At 39.6% G+C, this 25,056-nt stretch overlaps 1 long non-coding RNA gene across 1 annotated transcript in view; it reads left to right on the forward strand.

Moving 5' to 3' along the window:
- Positions 1-6,011: 6,011 nt before the first annotated feature.
- Positions 6,012-25,056, forward strand: part of LOC135579011 (uncharacterized) — a 35,764-nt gene continuing 16,719 nt past the window's right edge. The window contains exon 1 of the long non-coding RNA XR_010471242.1: positions 6,012-6,815. This is a non-coding gene — a long non-coding RNA (uncharacterized LOC135579011). The remainder of the gene's footprint in view (positions 6,816-25,056) is intronic.

A 25,056-nucleotide genomic window follows, 5' to 3' on the forward strand; every position in this document is an offset into this window, starting at 1 on the left:
AGATAACTCGATGTGGGGTACTAGAAAACCAGAATCAGTGTCAGTGTGAGGAGGAAGAGGATAGCAGGCTTAGGAGACTAGTGACAGGGAACCTGGGTGAAAGCAGTCCTCTTCTACTTTCCATGTGCTGCTGACTTGGTTTTTATCTATATGAAGACCACTGGCTATTGGATAAAATATGTCAAAAGAATAACATGTTGAGATTCTCACTGATTCATAAAGAAAAAGTTTAAAACATTTTGGACTTTTTTTTTTTTTTTTTGGTATGTGGTGATAGCCTTAAAAATCAGAAGTACCCACTTACAGCATTTGGTGAACTGTGTCTGTGGCAGATTCCCACTCCCCGCCCCTCCCCAAGCAACAGAAACTTCTAGGCTGGTGGACCACTATGGTCATGTATACACCCCTGGGTCAACAGACCAGACCCTTGACCAATGAAGCACCTTGGTTAAGAGAAGTTTTCAGATCATGGCAATAAATGACCACAGCTCAGATTCAACAAGGGTATGAATGGAGCCCACCAGAGGCCCCATTTTGAGTTGGTCTTCCTCAGTGTAGTGGATGTGCAGTCGAAGACTCTCCTGCTTAAGCTGGCCATCTAAGGAAAATTCCTTGAGGACTGAGACACCTTGATTTATTGGTAAACAATTATATCTTCTGGGTATCCTTGAGAGTACTATGTGAATGGGAAGATGTGCTTTTTGAATCATCATTCTAGAGTTTTGGGATCTGATCCCTTGAGTCTGAATTTACTGTGTATAAATTGATCTCCTAACCAGTATCCAAACCTGTGTTTTATGATCTTGTCAGAGTGCTGAACAATTTTGAATAAACCCCCTTTCTAGTTGGTTCTCCACTAAAAATTTCTGGTTAGAATCATAAAGCTTGTTTGGAGCTTATTGCCTGCCTAAAATGAGTTTTGGGGTGTCTCTGTGATAGTGTCTTTACGAAATAGCTCTGCTTACTTCCATGTGGAGCACCATCTACTAAGAGAAGGAACTGATAGAAATACCTATTTTTTTATTTCACCTATTCAAACAAAATTTCAGTATGTAATGCACCGTGAAAAAGGTCACCTGACTATAGCAGTTTTTCATTAACTTAGGTGATTTCTGTCTGTACATGCACGAGCCATTTATCAGGTGGTGTAGCCTATTAATATACCTTGGCTTTAACATCTGTATGCACAGATTCAGTAATAATGTTCTGCATCTACCTTTATATTTATTGCAAATGTATTTTATTAGGAGATTCAAACCAACACACAGAATAAAGCCGCCCACAGACTGTTTTTTAGGTCTTCCAGTCATTTATGCAGGTGTCAAACTATATATATTTGAAATAGCTGTTGACATTTTTTTCCACCTATTCTTATAATGAGAAATGGCTTTTAAAAAAATAAATAAAATGAGCACAGAAAGTCTGAAATGTTTTCAAAACCTAAATAAATACAATAACTAAATAAGAACATTATTATATTTACTTTTATCTTCCTGCTCTCTTCTCACCTCTCATTTTACTATTTCAGGCTGGGCCACAGCTGTGGTTCAGTCCATTTTATTCTTTACTGACCTGGGATTTTAAAGGAGACTAGCAGAAATCCCATGGTGGGACAACGACAATCTTCATCCTGGTGTAATGGACCTGCGTTGCAGCTTCAAGATGAGAAGGGACATCGAGTTCTGCACCAGTGGCTGTTGCCCTCTGTGCAACATCTGTGCAACATCTCAGAGTCTCCAGCCCCATCCCCAAGGTGGGTCAATCTCCTTCTCAGGGTAACTGTGACAGCAGGATAGAAGGTTTTCCAAGGCCTCACTAATTTCCCTGATGTTCTCAGAAGGTTTCCATAATATGACTACCCTAGACAAATAGGAAATCTGAACAGGAACCATGTTCCCATGTAGTGTCCATTCCAAAAGCCATAGCACTACCTGAGCAGTGAGACGATCTGATTGTGCAGGCTGACAAGGACTGAAGATGCTGTTGACCACCACCACTAGTCATATGACTAGGCTATGACTGGAGTCAAGGACTAAGAAAAACATCGGCCTTATGAGACTCCTGGTTCACTCCTGCTAGAGTTATTGAGACACTTCCCATCAGTTGCTAAAGCCCCATGTGAAGTGATTGAGGCCACATTTGACTACAGATTGCTTTTGTGAAGCTTAAAAAAAAGGCTTTGCTGTAACTACATTGAAATGACAGGGCCTGGAGATACAAGTTGTCTTTGCGCTATTTGTCGGAACTGGAAGGTTCTGGCTTCTGGGACTGATAAACTGTTTGAGATGCCAGGTGCACACACATTCCCTGTGCTAATGCCTCTGCCTCATGGCTATGAATACTTGTGTGTTCCCTGACTGCAGCAAGCATGCTTCTTTCCCATGCAAGAAGCTCATTGACTCCCTTCAGGCTTGAGAAATCCTATCTCTCATGGCTGTCAACTCTTTCTCACTGCCTTTTTAAAAATCTGTGAGCTGGCATGGAAGGAAATGTTGATTTTCCAAGTCCTGGGCAAGCTATACCTCAGAAGACCTACTAACTTCCTAAGCAAAGCTTCCCTTGATGGACAGAGTGCTGCCCTAGTGCTGTTTGCTTTCTCTGTCCTGCAAAATTCATCTTTCTAGCCCACTTCCCTCTGCAGAGATGCAACTTACTCTGGGAATGTTATTTTGTCATTGCTTACAACGGACCATGTCTGTGCTCCTCTTTGGCAGGAACTGACTGTGATGAGGGACAATTGTAGAGTAGAGAGAAGCTTAAGTTTTAAAGGTCTCAAAAAACCTTAGACTGGTAGCCCAAAATCTTTTATTTAAGCATGGATGAGACTGAAAAACAAGATACCTAAGGCAGTAGCTGAGACATTTCACAGAAGCAAGTCGTTCCAAATTACTTTGCAAAACTAGGCACTGCATGCAAATAGTCAAGCAGCAACAAACACAATACTTATGAATGTAAGGGAATGTCACTAACAAAACATGGAAAGCATAACTCAAATCTTCTTGCAAAGACAAGATGAGAAGGTCTCAAATGTCATGGAGTGTTTCTGTGAGCCTCTTTCACCAGTAAGTAGTGCCACATACACTGTCATTCCTGGTGGCTCAACCATCCCCATGTGCCAGTGGTAGGGGTACTTGATTCGGTGTTCCCCTTATGCAGGGTCAGAGCACCTCTCTGATGCTGTTCGTGCCCAAGCCTGCAACCTGCAGCTGTAGCACAGCTTTCAAGTCCGAGCCCAAACAGCTCACAGAGCTGCCTGTCTTTTCAAATCCCTTTTGCTGTATTTGCACATAAATTTTGATTCAGCTGAAGTCTCAGGGCATTTACTCCTGGTTGCAAGAGCAAGAGTAGGGCCCAAATGCACCTGCATAGGTAAGTAGTGCAGCAAGACAGCAGAGATGCTATTGATAGATTCAACTGAGCTGTTAAACCTCTGGAACATCAGGCATGTCCCTTAATTTTGACAGGATGTGGGTATGAAGCCCACTTTGTTTTAATTTCAATGAATAACTTAAATTTGTAAAATGGAGTCCAACCTATTGGTTTATAGAAAACAGATCTGCAATGTTCAGATTTGGATTTCTTATTACTGATTACTGTCAGCTGGAAATATACACAAAATATATGATGGCACTCATTGCAATGATGGCAGTTGTTTGCTAAGACGCAATGGGAGTTAAAGATTATTCATATTCGTTTCATGACAAAGAAAAGACTTCCTTTGGGCCTGCAGGGCATCCTTTAGGTGTTAGGTATGTGTGCCTGAAAGCTTGGCTCTTTTTTCTGTCTATTTCAGTCTAATAAAAGATGTTAGATCTCCTCAAATCTTTGGCTCCCTTCTATCCTTAGATCATAATTACAAAATATTACTTTCTACAGAGGCAAAAATGAAGGACTTTAAAATTACTTTAAAAAGAAAAATGTATTCAGGAAGGGCTATTTTTAACGTTAGACACAGATTTTTCTTCCACTAGAGATAATTAATCTGTAACTTTTCCCACAAAATAAATGTCAAAAATGAATACCCCTCCCATCAAAAATAGGAAGCTTGTAACATGGAAAAAGTCACAAGACTAAGTGATAGGTGCTTCACATTAAATGTCTTTTTCATAAAACAGCAAGCAGCATATCTACTTCATGACAGTTACTACATCAAAGTACTCAAAGCAGAATACAATTATATTGAAAAAAGAAATATACTTTTTCTCCTTATGAAAAGAAAGTTGTCAAAAGGAGAAAAAAAATAGAATCCCCCATGAAGACAGATCCTGATGAGATGTATGATCTTTTTTGTTCTGGAGAGGGGAGGGGAGAAAAAGAATAGAAGAGAGGAAACAGAAAAAGCAGCCCCAGGATAACAAGCTTTGTGTGAAGCAGAAAATCATACCCTTTGAGGGTCATTTTCTTTGAGATACTGCCTCAGGGAGATAGGAGGCAGAGATTAAACATTGGAGGGAAAGTCCACATTTGCTTGCGAGGCACCACTCTGCCCTGAAATGCTCTGGAAGCAGAGTCATCTCGGTCTTCCTGGGGATGTACACAGCCCAGCAAACAGTTTGCATCAAATGGTGCCCTTCAAGCCACCGGCCCGAGATTACGAGGGAGCAGGGCGGCAGATCCGCTACTACGCGACGGGATGCAGGAACAGCGCGAGTCGCTGAGCGCAGGGGCTGTGCCATCATGTCTGTCCGGCGGGAATGCAGCTTCTAAAAACAGGGATCTGTGCTTCCAGCTGTCCTTTCCCGGTGTGGCTGCGAGCCCGGAGCCGTGGAGGGGAGCAGAGCCGTTCTCTACTGCGGGCGTTCCGAGGGCAGCGCGGCCGCTCGCCTCTGCCCGCCAGGGGGCGCCGCAGCCCCACCGTCCCGCCCCAGCCCTGGCCCCCGCTCCGGCGCCGGCTCCGGCTCAACTGCGCCCGTCAGGGAGGGGGGTTGGTCTGTGTCAGTCCCAGCAGCGGGCAGCTGGGCAGACAGCTGAAGGCATTTGAAATACCTGCTGTGGGAAGGTCCTGAGACTTTTTATTTCATTTTAAGTTTTACAACGATCCCTGTTCATTGTGCGTTAAGCTAAACAACTCCCCAATACAGCTGATACCAGTATATTGTTTCTTAATTACTACTGGTTCCAAAAAAACACCCTATTAAAAATGCAGAGGCAATCGCATTAGTGGAACTCCGGGGCATGAGGGACACTCTTTCAAAGTGTGCATGCAGGAATCGAAGAAAAATGTTGCAAACACCCCCCTGGTTAAACTGTTTCTGTGTTGTTGCTCCAATGCCTTGATGTGGAACTGGGAAAAAAAAAATGTAGATAGAAAGCAATTGCATGGGGCCTGCAAATGCAGGTTTAACTAGTCAGCTTGCAGCTCATACTTCTACCAAAGTTGGTAGGTCAGATCAAGACCTTTGGCTGACTCTGAATGGATTAGCTGGCAGTTGCTGAAAATTCTGCCCAGCAGTTGCTGAAAACTCTGCCCAGCAGTTTCATTTCCATGGCCTTTCTGGAAGAGGCACTTCCTTTGCTTAGCACAAGAGTTCTTCTCCCCAGTGTCTTCTGAGTCAGGAGTGGCAGGACGGGCTGGACAATGATGATTGTGTAGCATAGTAGCCTTTTAGGTTTCAACCTTTTCTTCTTCATAGGGTCAAAGATAAACCTCTTAGATGCTTTGAAAAGCCTGACCTCTGTCTCTGGAAATAACTGAAGTGTCCAGCCTGGATCAAAAAAGCCTTTCCTTCAAAAACATTGTCAAAACTGAGATTTTTTTTAAAAAGCTTTTGGCTCTGATGAAAGCTAAATGATGAAATCAGTGTGTATTTGATGGGAAGTGTTCCAACCAGCTCTAATAAGGAGCACTACTCAGTATTTTAATGACAACCCTCAACAGCAAAACTCTATTTTGGCTCCTTTATGTTCCTACCACTGTACTACCTGGGCAATCTCCCAGTCTTTAATGTATTTTTTCCTCACTGCATACCTGGAAAATGCTATTGTCCTCACTTTACAGATGAGAAATGGAAGCACAGAAAGGTGAAGCAACTTACTGAAGATTGTATGGTCAAGTTTGCAATGAAGGAAAAAAAATCATTCCCCTTGTCCAAAATCATAAGCTACTGTTGTGAATTAGGGCACCTAGTGCTATTTTTCTCTTATATGACTCTGATCTACTCTGTCCAAATCTTGGGAGTATGTATAACCTGAGACACCATTTGTCCCATACATAAGAAATGTACAAGAGAGACTGTTTGTAGGTGAGTTGTATGGGATGCTGTGTATGTTGTCAGGCTGCCCAGAAATAATTTATATTTATTCACAGAAAACAGTTAAAAGAAAAAAAAATCCTTGTGTTTCTGTCTTTCTGCTCTTTAATTCCACCTGTGTTTTTGAGGCTTGCATACTGCAGATGCTGTCTGTAAACTCCCACTTCAATTTTCTGTTAAGCTTTTGGCAGGAGGGAAAGTGTCTCAAAAAAGGATGAAAATGAAAGAGACAGCCAGACAATATTTGGTTCACTAGAAAAAAAAATAAAATCACAGTTTCTTTCAGGAAGCAGAGGAAGCGGAAGAAACTATACATAACTAGAAATCCTTATGTTGTTTGAAATCCATGAATGCCTAATTTGGTACCCCGGCTTGAGATGGCAAATCAGCAGCCTTTTATAAGTGTGGGTGCTGATATTTTCCACTAGTCTTCAGTTTAAAAGCAGTGACAGGATTTCAAAGGGAGAAAGATAAATACAATTTTCTGGTGAGGAACACAGTCCGTAATTCATAAGACATTCAGGATGCAGGAACAGTTGCTACAGGCCAACTGTGAATTGCCAGGTATGTTTTTATTCTTGAAATAAAATGTGAAAATGATAGTGTGATCTCATATGTGTTCCCATGTTCTTTGTTTATATGAACTCCCCTGTAGATTTGTAAGTTGAGTTAATAATACTATCCACTTTCTTATTTATTGTCCTGTCTGAAGGTGACACAGAATGAACATGGCACAGTTTTGTGGTTTGCTTTTGCTTTCTCTGTCCTATATTATGCTTCAGCGTACATGACTAGATAATGATCTATTTGCATGAAGAATTTACTGAGGGGTAGTGTCTTGTTTTTGTCTCGGTAATTCTAATAATCTAGGTGTGGATCTGTTGACAACTAATTGCACTATCTCACTTCATTTGTAAATAGTCTCAGCACTGCAGTACAAAACCACCTTAGTACAAAGTTATAGACAGAGGAGAAAGAAGGTTGTCAGGTAGCTATTATTTGTCTTCCACGTTAAACACAAAGAATGAGCAGGGTCATATACCTGTATTGGGTTTTGAAGGAGTATTGCCTTTGGTACATACTGAAATCCTCATATTATCTGATGGGGTTTAACTCGTACTGGTGACCACAAAGTCACAGACAACCATGGTCAGATCTGAACCTGATAAGATGTGGTACACAATCTACCAGGCAATTTTTAGGCACAGCAGTATGGAAGGGTCCAAAAGTAGGTCCAGCCGTGAGGTGGTTTATGGTCTGTTGAGACTGGTGTCCCCAGCTTAGAGCTGAACTAGAGACTTCTTGAGGTCACTTCCAGCCTGAGTTTTCATAGGACCCTGTGATGATCTGGTGATCCTAAGTCATAAAGGAAGAAAATTATTGGAGGACTCCAATCCTCTTGCTTCTTGGCCAGGGCTCAAACAGCTGTTAGTTTTGTGCAAGCATGAGGCATGCTGGGAGATCATGCTGTTTGTTACTGATGGAGATATACATTGGAGTTGTCCATATGCTGCTGGAAACCTAGTTAATCTCTTACCCTCTCTTCCTATAGGTTTAGAAGAATTTTGAATAGTTTGGAGGAAACGATTCTGCTAGGGCTTTTTGGAAATGGAGCTATAACTTCTGCAAAGGTGGCCTTGAGACACAGAAGAGTACTTATTTTTAGCTGTGGGAAGAAACTGTATATTTCACTGGTTAGTACTATGTTGGTGTGAGGCTATGGGCTTACACAAGCACATGCTAGTTTAGGCATATGAAATCACATGATAGGCAAGTGATATATGCTGATATAATTCCTATATCTACTGTTATTACAGTTTTAGTACAGGAAATCTTTGCCTTTTCCTTCTTAAACCTTGGGAGTATTTTAAGTATCTAATACTAGTGAGGAAACTGAAACTAATTCATGGCCTAAGAACATCCTTCATCACTTCTAGCTTCTTGTCAGAAAAACAATTCCCTGCTACTGGAAGCTTGCGCCAGGAATTTCCCTGCAGGCCTAAGTTTCCACCTCCTTGGAACATCAAAATGCTGAACTTGCAGTCTGGAGAGGGAACTTTCTTCCCAGAGAATGTGAAAGTCATCTTGAAGTGGTCTTTTTCTTACTTTTTTTTTTTTTTTAAATCCATATGTGTAATATAATATGAACCTTTCTCCTTGCTTCTCCTTTCTGCAGCAATTGCCTGTAAGAAGGTTTTGATGTACTTATTGTGTGCATGGCAGCTGGGGCTAACTGTGGCCAAATGATGTTTGTCAGTACTCCTGTCAGTAAAGCTTACTGCTCTTCAGGATCTTATTTGTGTGCCTGCACAACTTTGAGTGAGATTTTGTTCATGAGTATATTTGAAAGCAGGACTGTCAAGAAAACCAAGTAACTTGCTACAGAAATATTTGTACAAAAATGTTCTCACAGGATAATCTTTTAAATAATCTATTTTGTTGGTATAATGTTCACTGAACACAGGCTGAGTTAGTGTTAATCATTTCAGAGTATGAAGATGTTGTTTGTTTGTTGTGGGTTTTTTGTTTGTTTTTTTTTTTTTTTTTTTTTTTTGTTTGTTTGTGTGTTTTTTGTTTTTGTTTTTTTTTTTACAGACTGTAGGTCACCTGGTTTTGGAACAGAAATTTCCCTGCATGATTCACAGGGGGCAGTCATAAATAATGAGTGCTCATCATCAGTTTGTGAATAAACCCCAGGCTAAAATGTAGTCATACATTCATTAAACAGTCAAAAAAAAAATCACAGCATATCTACAGATAATTTACTGCTAAACTTTTCAGATAATTAATTTGTAAAAATTAATTTCATTAGCTTTGGTCTGTGTGCTAAGTACCCATCATTAAAACATCAGGGTTTTAGTTTGTTATGGATTGTTTTTGTATATTGTCATTAACATTATCTATAATTCATCGTTTAACTAGATCAATTGTCTGTTATCACTGATCTGGTGCCTAACTGGATGACTTCTATTCTCCGAACCACAGATTATTTAGTTATGAGTTTCTCTTGGAAAAAATCTGATGGATAAATTGCAAAATTGGGCCATAATCCTTTAGTATAAATTGTTATAGATTTTCTATCTGCAGTATGACTTTTTATTTAATTCTTCTATTAGAAATGCTCGTGGCTGTCTGTAAGCAGAAGTATGGAAGCTCTTTTGAAATGGCAGTAAAAATTTAAGGAGAATTTAAGCTTAAAAACAGATCTAATTTTTTTCCTAAAATTATTTCAAGTGAATGCAACATGTTTTTTAATGAAAAATGTCAGCTCTTATGAAAGTAAAATATGTTCATGAAATATAAAACATTGCAAATTGCAGTACTAAATCTATAAATAAAAATAATATTTTGTGAAAATATAATTTCCAGATTCCTTAAAAAATAAAAAAAAAAGTTGAAAACATGGAAAAAAATAAAAAAGACTCTTTGCTCTGGGAAAGTGCTGTTTTGTTTTGGTTTGGTTTGTTTTTTTTGTTTGTTTTGTTTTGTTTTGTTTGTTTGGTTTTTTTCTATTAATCTTCTGTAAGGAGCACAGATTTCTTTCAAGTCTTCACTTTACAGATGCTTTTGCTGCTTTTATAGATGCCTCCTCTACAATTGGGAAGTGCTGTGTTTTTCTAGAAAGCTTTTGAAAATATCTTGGAAAAGATTTCCCGGTAGCTTGGCTACTTGGCACAAAGCACTTCAGGACTGCAGTTGTGAAAATAACTAAAATGTTGTGCAGCAGGATGAGGAAACTGGTTTCTAGTTTCAAAATAAAATAAATTCACACTTTCTTACCCAATCATTTTTTTAGGACGATGCAGTGCCCCTAAAGTTATATTTCACTGTTTACGTAGAGTCTCAGGAAGCATGCAAATGTGTGGCAGTGTAGGATTATCTTCCTGCTTGCTAAAACCTACCACCCTTTTGTAACTCAGTAATTCAAGTTTAATGTTGCAGTAATGCCAGAGCTCAGTGTGACAACTACAAATGACTCCCTGACTAGTGGCACTTGCTGCTGGATGGGGGAGGTCAGGAATGACTCCTATCTCCAAAGGACATTTTTCATCATTTTTCCTGGCAGTCATCTAGGACATGCAACTGAGCAGCTGAGTCAGTTCCCAGGATTCAAGCCTCACTGTGCTTGTGGGTTTTGCAGAGGGGAGGCAGAAAGTGGACGGTTTCCACCATGAGAATGCAGGCAAGGAGAAGACCCTGCTCTCTCTCCCATAACTCTCATGGCCTTGGTCTGATGTGACATTTTGCCTTCCCGTGGAAGGGTCAGGTGGCCCTGTTAGTCAGAGAGGCCTTGGGAACCAGCACTTCCCATGTTTTTAAGTCCCCTGGGTCTTTATCTGCTGCTGAAGCTCCATCCTTCCCTCCCTCACAGCTGAAATGTAAAAAGACAATGTCTCTGGCCCTGTTGAGAGGGAGGAAAAGAGACAGGAGGAACATTGATAGTTCCTTGCCAAGTCAGAAAGATGGCCAGGGCCCCACACTCTGGTTCCCAGGCAGAAGGGGTGTGAACCATGGTCTCGCACACATCACTTTTGCGGAGGGGTGGGTGACGGATTGCTGAGAGTCTGGTCCTTTCCTACAAGCCAAGAGGGTCATGAACCCAGCACAACTTTCACAGAAACAGGATTATTAAAAACAAGCTGGAGGAAAGGCTTCCTAGTATTTGGCCTGCAGAATAGAAAATAACATTATTGCTGGAGCAGGAACAAGTATGAAATCCTGGAATACACTCATAAATATGACATATTTTTATTCAAAATTTTAGTTTCTAGTAAAGCATTTGTGACTGAGGTCTCCATTACCATACAACAGTATAAATGCTGTTGAAGCCAGGAGTGTAATTTTAACAGCACAAAAGATGGAGATAAATGCTCTAATGCAGAGATGTCAAACTCATTTTCACCGGGCGCCACATCAGCCTTGCAGTTGCCTTCAAAGGGCTGAATGTAATTTTGGGACTGTATAAATGTAGGAGTAGTTACATTGTTACATGTAGTAGTTACATTGAGGCTGATGTGGCCCCCGGTGAAAATGAGTTTGACACCCCTGGTCTAAAGAATCATCAGCTGTATTTGATGTAATGTGCAATATGTTCCTCAGACTTTTTTGCACATTTCACTTGAAACCAGAGGTCCCTGTGCTGCACGGTATGTCTTCTGGCACAAATTTTCTGCAAAGTGTCAGTGTCATTTCCAACTATGACTGCAAACTTTTCATCCACAAAATTTGGAGCACTTGAGAGAGCAAAGCAATATCATGGTACCCATGTTACAAGTGGGGAAACTGAGATACAAACTGGTGAAAGAACTTGTCCAGATAATTTGGAAAGTCAGAGACAGCAACCTGAATAATACTGCAGGCCCCTTAGTTTTTTATTATTTTCCTTGTGTTAAAACTGCTTCTAATAAATAAATTGAAAAGTGACAGTGTAGAACTCAGCTACTAAGATCAGGATGTTTTTCTGCTGCATGATTTCCCAAAAAAAAACCCCAAAAAATAAAAGATTGCTTAAATTAAGAAGGATTATATATTAACTCAGCTGAGAGAGTCCCTACATGAGAATGGAGGTCTCATACAGGCATCTCTGTTTATTATGTTAATTTGCATGCCACCTATTGTGTGAGCACCTTGCTTTTCCTCTTGTACTTGGCGAACTCCAAAAGGAAAATGAATTATGAAGATGAGAGAGGCAGGCCTCAACCCTGTGTGCTAGGCTGTGCTAGGCATAGGCCTGAAAATTTTAATTCAACAAAGATAATGTTTATTTGGAAGAAATCTGTTCTAAAGTAAGGAGAAGTGAGGCAGAACTGAGGTGGGAAAGCTGTTCAGCTCTAAGCTGAGTCAGGTCAAGTGTGTAGTGATCTAGATTCAGTAGGTTAGGTAAAATATTGGTGATTTCACTGTCTGCTCACTCACTGTGATAAATGGTTGGCAATTCCTACAGAAAGAAAGAAAACTGAGACAAACTCCTGCAACGATGTCTTAAATTATGTGGAAGTGGTCACTGCAGCTTATTGACCTAGGTTAGTCCTGTGGATGACTAGCTTCCTGGTCTGGCTGACAAGGTTCTGTCTTTCATTTAGGCTCTTTGTTATAATGTCAAAATATCTCTTGTAGAGACAGGCTGGGAGGGAGAGATTATGAGCATGGGCACATCACTGGACTGTATAATGCCTGTTTTCATACCCAGCTGGGATCTCTGTATAGGAAAGGGTGAGACTGCATCAGCTGAATGTCACAAGCACAGCATCAGGGCCCCCTGCATCATGGTGTTGCATGATGGGTATGAGGTCAACAAACACTGGTAAAATTTCTAAAATCACACCAGTTCCTGGAAAGACAATGACAAAACTCCTATTGAATTCTAGAGAAACAAATTCAGACCACAGGTCAGGGTCACAAAAAAAACTGTGACAGAGCTGGAACAGAAACTCTGTTATTTCTGTTATTACCTTAATTAAAAAAAAAAAAAAAAACAAACTATCTTTCTTCCTCCTGTTGCAACATTTTTTTTTTTTTTAAGTATTTGGCACAGTTTATTCATGGTCCAAATTTACCTGAGTAGTCTGAATACTTGCCCATTTCCCTGGAACATTTTCTACCATCAAGTGATCCACATTATAAACTGCAGCTTTTAAAAAAGAACCTTCTGGGAAATGGAGGAAGTTAGGAGGAGATGAGGTTGTTCATTTCTGTAGAACAACTGAGTCAAACTGTAGTTTTTATTACACTTCATTTTCATCCTTCACCTTTCTATGGCCTCTTCCTCCTTACTTCTATAAACTGGACCATTATTGCCCTAAACCCTTAAACTGCCCTTTTAACCAGAGCTGTTTTACTATCCAGCCTGCACAGTATTCTCATCGGATGCAGTTTGTAAACATTCCTGGGGCACTCAGAGGACAACTGACTATATGTTTGGAAATACATTATAAAATATTTTATTTCCTATAGCTTAATGGAAACTTAGGATGGTGTCCTAAGAAGAATTTGACAGACCGAGAAGCCTTTTCACCACAGAGGGCAATGTGTTGAGCATCAGCCTAGAGTGTACTTTTGGTTGCATGAGACTTTATTTGCTAAGTACTGCAGAATATAAGAGCAGGTTGGGGTGGATGTGAAAGAAATGCATTCTTCAAGTGAGCATATTGGACACTTCCACCGGTGTGAAACTGTGGCTTGATGTGGCCCTGTTTTTACAGGGTAGTTCTGATAGTGCACTGACTAACCCAGATGTTGGTGTCAGCCAGGGCTGTAGCTCTTTAGCTTGGAAAATGTGAGGCTCTCATTTCAGAAGAGTGATTCTAGAACATGCAGAAAATGTTCTGCCCCATGAGAGGTTGTATGGGGAGAACTAAATCATGAGGCTGCAAAGACAATAACCTCTTGCTTTCTCCAGTAAGTCACCATCTTTTGTGTGCACTGTAGATTTTTTTTAAAGACAGCAATAAACTTACATTTGGGCACACTTCTTAAACCATCCAAACTGCATCATGGTTCTTTAGGCATTGTACTTGAACCATGTCAGGAATTTTCTTATTAAATGGTTTGTCGCTAGAAAAATGCTGATTCCTTGATACAAAGTGTTTTGTGAAAGAATATCAGTGCTGTGAGCTGCTGCCAAGACACAGAAAGCTTTTAATAGGAATACACCTGCTGGGCAGATTCCTTGTTACTTTATCTGCTGTACTGCTAAGAGATGAAGATCCGTAAAGAAAACTGTTATCTTGAATGCTCATTTTTAACTGCGTTGAGATACTCTTGCTGGAAGGCAAAATTAGCCCAAAGGGCGCATCCATAAAAACAAATGTATTTTTTAACCTGATATTTTAACATCTGACAATGGATAACAGTTTAATATGCATTAGCTTGTGACATATAAACCACAGTGACATATAAACCACACTAATGAAAAATGGTGTCTATAAAGCATTAATTAAAAGTATTGCTAAATTAAACTTTTATATTTCCCTACATGTATCTAATGGCATGTCCATCTCCCAGGTTTTGAGTGGTTTCTGAACACTTGCCATGTTTATTCAAGTTTATTACTCTTCTGGCTTTCTCCATACAAAGATTTCCTTGTTTGGTCACAATCTTAGGAAGTATGAGAGTGCGGCAGTTCTCTCCACCATTACATGCTTCAGAGTGAGATCCTGAGCTACTTTATTTACTCTTCAAAGACCCTAAATATCTTGAACCTGAACATTTTGGCTGTTGTGCACAGCTGAAATTACTGTATTGTCTCATGTACAGGACATAGGCTATAAGGCTGTGCCATAATTTTCGCCTATCAGACTGCAACAGCTTTTGAATTTGGAATTACACAGTAAATAATTTGCTGTTTGTATTTTTTTGTTTGTTTGTTTTTTTGTTTCTTTTTTTTAAAAAACCCTTTTGTTCCAGTGTTTTCAAGACTCTCTGTGTCTTTATTTTTTTTGTGTTTCTACCCGAAACACATGCCCGTCCTTTGTTAAGAATATGTGCTTGAGCTGTCATATAAAGTCAAACTTACAGAACCTTGGCTGCTCTGGAAAAAACAACAGTAATTCAACTAGGGACTGAAAATCCCCTGAAACATGAGAGCTCAGATGTCTCCTGTTATCAACTTATCAAGTTCAGAGGAATCTACTGTCCCCACTAATTTATCCAGGTTTCTGTTGCAGTAGGTGTACTTTCAGTGACAAAGTTAACCCCTTCTGAAGGTTTTCCTGCTTGTTTCTAGTATACTTCTATAGAAAGAAAAATTAGAATTTGTATTTTCCATGTTTTTCTTTAATTGAAAGTTTACAAGGGACACTTATGAGTGCTTCTAATAGCTTATGATGATACAGTTCCTTTTATTGTGGAAACATTTACTTTGTATTGGAACTTCAATGTACTTGAAAAAAAGCTACATGGCTATAGCAAGCCACAGAAAAGTACTACAGCCTCTAAGAGAGCTTGTGTAGAGCAATCCAAACAAATCTCAGCTGAGGCTGTTGTGGCTCTCCACAGCTTTCCCCTTCTTCCCTTAGTCTGCTCCTGTTCTTCCTCCCTCACACCTTCACTGACAGTTGACTGGCAGTTTGGTTCAGAGAACTAAATGGGTAGAAAACTGTTCACAGTCGTGGCAGGTAGCTTTTCATGGCCTTGGTGCCCATGGGGTGGCTAAGTGACAGCCAGGGCAGGCACAAGGGTCAGGACAGGAACATATCGCAGAAGGAGGGAAAAGGCAGGAAAAGTTTATCATGATTTATCTACAGAGGTTTGGGACAATTTGCCATGCTTGTGGTGTGCTCTTGTTGACCTCTTCCCTGTGGTCCACTTGGCACTGCACTACCAGTCAGATTTGGGACAGCTAGACCTCCAGCTACCAGGTTTCCCAGGAGACTCCATGATCCCTTTTACATCCACTGAGGTTTGAGGTCTATGTACTGTTTATCCAACAAACTCAGGTAATGCCCTATCACACCAAGGATAGATGACAGTGGTGCTCAGCAGCAGTTCGAATATTATCAACCCCCACACTCTGCTGACTCTTGAGCAGCATCTGGAAAGATGGCTATCAAGAAGGGCCTGCAGGACCCCTTGCTTTGGCACAAAGTTTTCTTTCAGTCCTTCAACTATGTCTCTACCAGCTGATTAAACAGAACCATGGTATAGACCCAAACACTACCATACACTTTTGCAAACTGTTAAATTTCTTGCACATTCTTGTCCATTTTGTCCTGGGACAACTGGTACTATTCAGAAAACAGTTCAAGGTCATCATAGGCTACACATCAGCTACATACTGGCGTGCCCAACATGTGATGAGGATGAGTCCACTGTCTTTCTGAAGGTGACGAATGTGAGCTCCATCATCCCAGTAGCTCTCATGACTACCGAAAAGGATAGGGTCAGTTTTAGTCACAGGGCAGCCCCAGTTTCCTGGGGAGAAGAAAGCTACGTGTCCATGGAGATGTCCTGGCTGGCACACGTAACTCATCACACCTGGGAAGCACCAGAGTGACCACATGTGTGCAGGTCGATGTCCCTGTTGGTGTCCATTGCTGCTGGCTCTGCGGCTAGAAAGGGGTTACAGCACACATCCCTCCTCTGTCTCTTTGATGAGTGATATGGCTCGCTAATAGAACTTTCTCCTTCAATACTTTTAAGTGGCTTTCCTTTTTTTACTCTTTTGTATGTTTAATATGGAGTAAAAAGATTTTTCACGGTGATGATTGATATATGACTCATCAGTTTAGATCACCATACTAGAAACCCCCAACCTCCTTTGATTGCTTAATACTATGACAAGATCACATGAGCTGTTTTCTTTTGATAAGCCTATTTATGCCATTATAATTAATACAACTGGTTTGGGGAGGCTACTTAAATACAAGTACTGAGAAGCATGACTTTTATAGGTAAATTTTATTTTTTGAAAAAATACTGTGCAGTAATTTTTCATGTCCTTCCAATTTTTGTATATGTGCTGGGCAAAGTTTATTGAAAAATGGAAACACTGTTTTTGGATATTATCGCAAAGAAATTTCCTTTGGGTGTTTCTGGTACAAAATTAATGGACTTGAATTTTTTCCCAGCTCTAATGTATTCACACTGTTACAATTCTGACTTGCAATTCAATACACATTACTCCGAGTTATTCTCTATTGCTTCGCTACAAAATTCCTTTAGAGGAAAAAACATTATTTTTAATTGGTTAATTTATTCCTCCTTCTTAGATGGTATTGATAAATGAACTTTATTTGAAAAAAAAAAAGAAGCAATAGAATCCCTGTGTCCTACCTCTTTCTCCCTTTTGTTGCTTTTAAGTCAGCACAGGTAGAAGAAATTTTAATGAAGCACCTTTGGACTCGCACCTCAGTATTACTTACTTTCCTTAACTTCATGCAATATCAAGTGAGAAAAAATACATGGCATGTGTACAAACAGAAAAGTGAAAGGTCCACAACATGTACAGCAGAAAGAGAACAAAGAAGCTGGTGCTTGTTTTGTTGAGATGCAGTCCAGATTCTGTCACCTGTTCTCTGGCTGAATATGCAAATAGATTTTGCCATTTGAGAATTCTTTTCTTCTTTTTATTGGTATTACTTATGAAGTGAAGTAATGCAAAGTGGCTAAAATCACCAGCATGATCTAAAGGTTCTTAAAGCCATGTCGCATACTGCACCGTGTAGTCAATTATTCATGGCTTCCCACAAAAATTATATCCAGTCATCAGATCCTCTGGCTAAGGTAATAGGAACAGGCCTTAAAATTATCTTGTTATGTTGACAAGGAAAACAGTCTCTTTTTTTGATAGATGTAGTTGAAAATTGCTCACATCAGAATTCTAGACCTCTTGATGTCCTACAAGACCTGGATAAGGTAACATATATACATGATTCATGAGCATATATTGACTGGGATGCCTGCTTATTACAGAACAAGCTGGATATTTACCTTTTAAAATTCTAATTTGTGGGATGGACTCAGGTCTCTGCACAGGCTGTCCTGTCCCAACAGATGGGATGAAGGATGAGTTAACTCTAGACGCGACACGTGCCCTGACTCAACAGATGAGACCAGGTGTGGGTTAACTCTGGGTTAATTCTGCATGGTTATGTGAAGTGAATGACAGACAATCACCTCCAGGGTCCAATTCAATTGTGAGTTTTACTAAAAGTACTCATTGGAATATTGTTGATAGTGAATGGTGACTTAGCAAAAGTTTAACAGAACTTATCAACACATTAACAGCGAAAGTCCTAGTACAAGCGGTGTATTGGCAACCATCAGTAGTTATAATATGAAATTTAACCAGAATCCAACAGCAGAGCTTAAAGATGGTGTTATCCTTATATGTTCAAAAGGAGAAAGAGAGTGGTAGAGAGGGAAGGAAAACTAAGGTATAAGGGAGAGAGAAAGAGAATAATATATATACGGAAGGAGAGACAAAGAAATGGGGGTGTAGAAAAAAAAAGAGAAGAAAAGAGCAGAGAGAAAGGAAGAAAGAAAAGAGTGAGGGATCCAGTCTCTTACGGCCCCACAGCGTGGATGACAGGACTTGTACGATGATGTATGGCCTCGGTGTTCCACGGCGAGGATGCTGGGGTTTGCAGTTCAGGAGCACACGTCCTCCGATGCCTGGTTCAGAGTCCTGAGGGTGGATTCCCTTCAATGAGGTTGGTAAGCTGAGGGTCCTCAGGGTGCTGCATTCCCTTGGTGAGGCTGAGCTGGTATTCCCTTGGTGAGGCCGAGCTGGTATTCCCTACCTGTGCTGTTTTTGGTGAGTTTTTTTTATAGTGCTCAGAGTAGAGGAAAGTCTTTGCGGGGGGAAAGTGGTGATTGCGAAAGAGGGACAAATCTGGACAAATCCTGGGCCACACTGAGGGGTCTCAGTTTTGCCCCTTTGTGTCATGCAGAAAATCCAGGGGAAAGGGGTGATTGCAAAAGATCAACAAGTCTCCATAAGTCCCATGTTAAAGCGTCTCAGCTTTTCCCCTTTGTTTGCCAAGCTGGGCATATCAGAAGATGGGGCTATGTGCCCTCCAGAACATCCTCCATCTCCAGTTGGTCAGTCGGCCTGTTCTGTGGCTCGCTAGCTCATCATTGATAGGTAGATTGCAGTTCCCCCTGCTCTGAATGTGTCATCTCCTGGCTGAACTAGTTTCGCCACGATGCTTTCAGCCATGATCCTTATCAATACACAACACAGGCTAGTGAAGCCGACTTCATGTCACACATGCAAAGCATTTCTTGTGCAATAACACTGTAGGTTTCACAACAGCAGCATAGCACTTTTGCTTTGGTTAATATATGTTTTGTTTAATCTCACATAATCAAATAGCCTTCACCAATCCTGTGAATTTCTCCAGTCTATAGCATGGAAGTATGAACACTCGGCCTCACCTCTCACATGGATATCACATCCTGAAAAAATATTCACTATGACCTTAAAGACTTTGGGACAAACATAGTAGATGCTGGGGACAAGAACTAAAAAACCTATCTATCTAGGCTTTTCCTAGGTTTATCCTAAGGTGGGGCTAGCCATGTGACTGTAAAGATAACCAGAGGCATCCTTGTCTTGACAGAGCTAAGTTATTTCATGTTCACCTTAGTGCTCACATTCAGGGACACTGCCTACAAGACATTCTTTGGTATCTTGAGATGATGCTCACAGGGACAATGCTCCAAAAAAAAAACCTGATAATGCCACTACTTTCTTTTAAAAGCATAAAGGAGTTATTGTGTCTCTATTTTTTTTTTTTTTTTTTTTTTGGTAATGAACAGATAGCTAAGCCACTGTTCAGAGGTGTGAATTCAGGTTTAATTCCATCCCATTCCTTAAACACGCTAACCCACACCTCAAAATATCTGTCAGTAGAATAAGCCTGAAGAAAGTAATTGTGCTGGTACTCAACATCTTCCCTGTTTAAATGACACAGAAAGTAGTTTAAGGCTCAATTTAGAGGGTTAAGGCACTCACCTAAAATAAGTAAGACCTGCAATATGCTCCCTATATTAACTACTGTCTGTAGCAGTGTTTGGATAAATTATATACAGTGCTACATGTGGCAGCTGGATACATCCAAAAGAGAGAACTGACCACCCAGTTGTCCATACCACTGGCCCAGAAAGTAGGGTTACATTTTGGCACACATGTGTGTCCGTGGACTATGTAGGCACTTTTCTTCTCCTCCTTTGTCAACTGTCATAGATTTAAGCAACATGTAGTCACTGCAGCAGGATTCACAATGAAAGACTGGCACGACAGGTGTCTGGAAAGGACATAGATGTATAAGTCCTTGTTTGTGCTTCTGCCTCTAAAAGGCACTAAGGGCAGTGGCTGCATCTTTGTGGTGGGTGCTGGGGAAGGGAGCTTCATGTAGACCAGGGGTAGTTACATTTCTACTCCTACAATTATACAGTCCTAAAATTACATTTGGCCCTTTGAAGTCAACCGTGAGGATGATGTGGCCCCCCAGTGAAAATGAATTAGACATCCCTGATGTAGACATTCAGGTAAGGATCAATGAGATTGCTGGTTGATTCAGGATGCCATTTATGTTGATCATAAAGGATTAGTCAGAATGGATACTTCCACTGAATCTCCTGCATACTTTAAAAAAGATTGAGAGGATCAGAAAAAAGCAAAAAAAACCAAACCAAACCAAACCACCAAAACAAACATTCAAACAACCAAACCCAAACTATAAACCTATAAACTAATTTGTATGCAATCAATTAAATTAAGATGAACAGCTGAAAAGAAAGGGATACCAAGTGATGGTGATAAGGTTCTCAAAAATCAGTAGGACAATTTCTTCCCATCTTTTTACACCTGGTGTGAGATAATCCTTCCTCAGAAGACCAGTGAATATTCACTGACTATTTATTGAGGAATGGGGAACATTTACACATAGGTAGGAATTATCTCTACTGTGAACCCAGTCAGAAAAGCTAAAACGTGAAACACTTAGCTAGGTCACTTAATCTATGCCCCTCCACATAGAGGGCTCTTCCCTTTGGCCAGATCTGCCTTACAGGAGGACATCTACATCATTCCTTGGTTTTTATGAGAGAGAAACCCAGCTGACAGGCTAAAGGAAAACAGTGATGATTTCCAACATATTCCCCTAACTGGCTTACGGAGATGGCAGAACTAGAGTGCATGTAAATGTATAGAGCCTTTTAGGACATTTCTGAGTTATTTTTAGTTAAATAACCTGAAATTCTGCCTGTTTTCAATAAGAATAGAAGCTGTCCTGCTGGAAAACATATTCTGCATATGATTTCCTTTATTGTTTCATCTGCTAGCCTTAATTTGCGTGTGATTGCATGTGGCAGCACTGGGGCTGAGGAGGAAAGAATGAGAGTATATAACCAGGAGAATGAAGACTTGCAGGCAGTCTCGCTTTTTAAAAAAATTCCGGACTCGTGGAAGTTCTGCAGTTTCTTCTATTTACAATGTGAAGTCAGTAACCTTTTCTCATCAGGAGAACAATTCTTGAGAAACTTTATCTAAGTGAAGTGTGATTTATCGAAAAAGTATGTATTTCGGAAAGGATTTACTCACTAAAAAAGCTCCTCAGGGACTCCAGAGTAGTGTCATCTAACAGGACACTTCTATACCTTTCTTGTGCCTCTTAAAGCTTTCATTGATCTCAGGTAAGTCAGTTTTCCCCCAACCTCTTGGTAACCTTAGACACTTTGAAAATGACAGAATTTTTATATTGACTATTCCCTGCTATTCCCCTCTTATGTGTAGTCCCCAAGAATGCCTTCATGTGAAAACGTGCTGATGTGACAATGCATAGATCTCTAGGAAAAAAATTAAATATTCTTATTGACTGCTCTCCCAGCAGCCCAGGTGCACATAGCTCAGAACTTTTATTTACAGTGGAATTTCTTATTTTGTTTTAACTGAGTTAATTCCTTGTGACTGATTAGCACTTTTTAACATTAGAATAAGGTGATCATATGCCCAGTTTCCTTCTTAATCATCATTGTTGTCTTCCTTTTTTTTTTTTTTTTTTCTGGGACAGTTTTAATTCAGCTGAATTTGCTTTTTCCCCATTTGTAACTGATAGACTGCTTTTAGTGTGCTGACTGTAAAAATTGTTTTGGAAAACTGCCTGGTTTCTCTCTAGAGCCTGATGTTAAGTCTTCAAAGTAAGATTAAGAATTTTTTGTTCATTTATTTATTTATAAACAGTGTCTTTAAGAAGGGGAGATGTGTCTTTTATTAAATAGACCCTGAATTTCTAGTTCAAGTCTTCTAAGATGCAGGCTTGTTGCATCTTTTATTCAATAGAAACAGAACTTTCCCATTAGCTCAAGAGAGATCATCTGTTAGAGAGTGCAAGAATCAGCAAAGCTGCAGTCAGTTAATGTTTTTTCATTGCTGGTCTTATTAATTGATTATTGATTTTATATTTCATGAATAAATGCAGATTAATCTGGAAAAGTTCTATGTATTATGCATCATCACAAGGGTTGAATGTACTGCGGAAAAGTACTCTGGAGACAGCATAAGAAATGTTTCCTGATTGTTACTACCATTCATTTACTGTCAAACTCAGCAAACATATCTCATGAAAGTCTTTAAATGTTTGATCTCAGTCTCATTATAGTTAATAAAAGCTTGTCCTGATAGCTACAGAAAAAGGATTGAGGTTTGGAGTTGTGCTAGTCTGACATAGAGCATTTTTGATTCAGATCTCTGAAATGTAGCTATGAAGGTTTACAAGGTCATCTGTAGTTGCAGGTGTTTAGCTTGTCCATTTAGAAGTCTTGGACTTGCCTGCCAATGTGAGTAAGAGATGCCCTGATGTCTCTCTGAGTCAGGGAAAGTATATTCTTTGCAAGCAGTGCTGCAGGAATGCCACTTACATTCTGGGGCATGAGTGGCAGTATTCAGTTTGAGTTGCTGATATTTCAACATCTGCATTTAGGCATCTGAATATGATCAGCAGAATCAGAAATAAAGCATTAATCTTCTAGTTATATCTCAGTTAGAACATCAAAGCTAGTGTGATGTTTATTACCTTCTTCCTTTTTTGTAGAATCCAAAGTACACAATGTTACAAACACAGTCTAGTTAAAAAGATTAAATCACATATTTTAGCTTTAAATTACTGACATTTTCTTCACCTTCATCTTCAGTATAATGAAATGACTGTATGGTGCAGGGATAGATTGCCATAATGGAATGGTTTACATGGTTTAAAGCAGCCCTGCAAGTCTTTTAGAATTGCCAGAGGAAATGAAATACAAAGCTAATATATGGGCCTAACCCAGTGGCTGCAGAAATCAGTGGACATGCTGGTACTGTGTTTTTCACCAGAAAGCAAGCCTTAGGAAACTATAAAACCAAATAAGCAAAAAATTTGGAAATGCTTCTGAGAATTGCAAGGAAGGAAGATAAAATGTAGCATATTAAAAGTGAAGCTAGCAGCAGTGCAAGCTCTTTGTTTTCTTTGCAAAAGTAAGGTGAAAAACTAAATAGATATTAAGGATGGATAATGTAATTCTGAGCTCTAAACCAGGCCTGCCAGTGAACTGTTTTCTGAAATTCTTTAAAAGAAGAAATTGATTTGTTGAAAACATATTTTTTAAGTAGAAAACTGTCAAATCCAATCTTTCTATCAGCAGAAAAGCATTTTAAAGTCCAAAATGTCACATGTGCTTAAGGTAGTTTTGCAAGGTATTTGGTTTCCTAGTTTTTTTGTCATTCTGAATATAAGTACCTTGGAGCAAATGCAAACAACCAAACTGCTATGAAGTAACTTTGCGGTAGTTGAAAGGAAATTTTTTGTTTGGTCCCCAAACTGATTTTTGACTCATAAACACATATGCAGTTTTGTGTTTTCAGACTGAGACTGAGTTTGACTAAAAAATTTGCAGTGCCTTGAAGATTCTGAGAAGTAGAAAAAAATGTTTTCAGTCCTGCTTAAAACAACACTGTGGGCAATTTGTGGGCTAATATATGTTACCTTAATCCTAGCTGACAAAATTAAACTGTTCCTTTTCTTTTATTTAGAATGTGTTATTTATTAATAAGGTGATGAAGACAAGGTTATGAAACTTGAATAGAAGTATATGTTTTACAGCAAGTATTATTGAGCCTCAAAGAAGTAATTATATCTTTATTTCTTGTAATGTCTGGGAGAGAATGAAAGATTTTACAATTATTTTGACCATCATGCTTAATTGAAATGAGAATGTGTACATCTTCTGTAAGAATAAAACAGATGGAGGTACTACAATATAGCTGCAATTTTGTTGATGTTAATTCCTCTTTATAAGCCTGAATCTCCACCTCGTTACCTAACATTAATGAATTCATGCCACACAAGGTTCAGCTAAGGGAAACGATAAAGAAATAAACACACAAACTAAAGCAGTGATGAAATTATTATTTGAAGAAAAAGCTTACATGATTCACCATGTCAGTAAAGGCACAGGAATAATTGGTTGTATGGATCACCACTCTTGCTGTGATGTATCAGAAATCACTGGATCAATCTCATACACACACATCCCTGGTGTGACCGTGACTAGGAGAACAATTGCTTTCCTGAAAAAAGCCCTGAGAACATTTGTCTTGATCCACTGACAGTTTTATAAATAAAGCCATGTCTTCAAAACACGCGGACAAAAATCTTTCATTTTCAACCATGTTCAGCTATCTCTCTTACCATATCAAATCTCTACAGTTCTGTTAACTTTAGCAATTCAGGCCATAGTTATGGTGGATACTAAAAAATGAAAATATTGTAAATATAAAAAGCGTGTGAGATACATCATAAATGGGTGGGACTGACCTTAGGGGTGGCCGTCTTTTAATTTAATTGATGCCAGTAACCTCCTCATTTAGGCACCAGGCTAGGTACTGGAGTTAGAAGGATAAATCCAGACTTGGTCTTAACTTAGATGCTAAATGTGAAGGCTGTCAATATGAACTGACATCCCAAGCACACTGGAATGCATCTGAGTTTGCATGTGAGAATATGCTGCTTTAGCTCCTAAAGAAAGAAAGCTGAGAACGACACTTCAAGTGTTGTTCAGTATCAGGGCACAGCATAGACAAATATTCCTACTCTCACCAGAGCCATTACCTTCTACCTTACACAGCACTATCAAAACCACTGGACTGACAGGGGCCTCTTTGGTCTTCTAAAGTTACAAGATTTGCATTTGGAATGCTTAACTATGATTTGCTTTTACAAATTTCAGGTCTGTTAGAAACTGGAGTTGAAAAGACGGTTCCACGTGCCTGCAAATAGAAAAAGAAATTGCTCAGAACAAGTAGAAGGGGTTAGTTTTCACT

This window comes from Columba livia, chromosome 3 (assembly GCF_036013475.1).
Source record: "Columba livia isolate bColLiv1 breed racing homer chromosome 3, bColLiv1.pat.W.v2, whole genome shotgun sequence".
NCBI lineage: Eukaryota > Metazoa > Chordata > Aves > Columbiformes > Columbidae > Columba > Columba livia.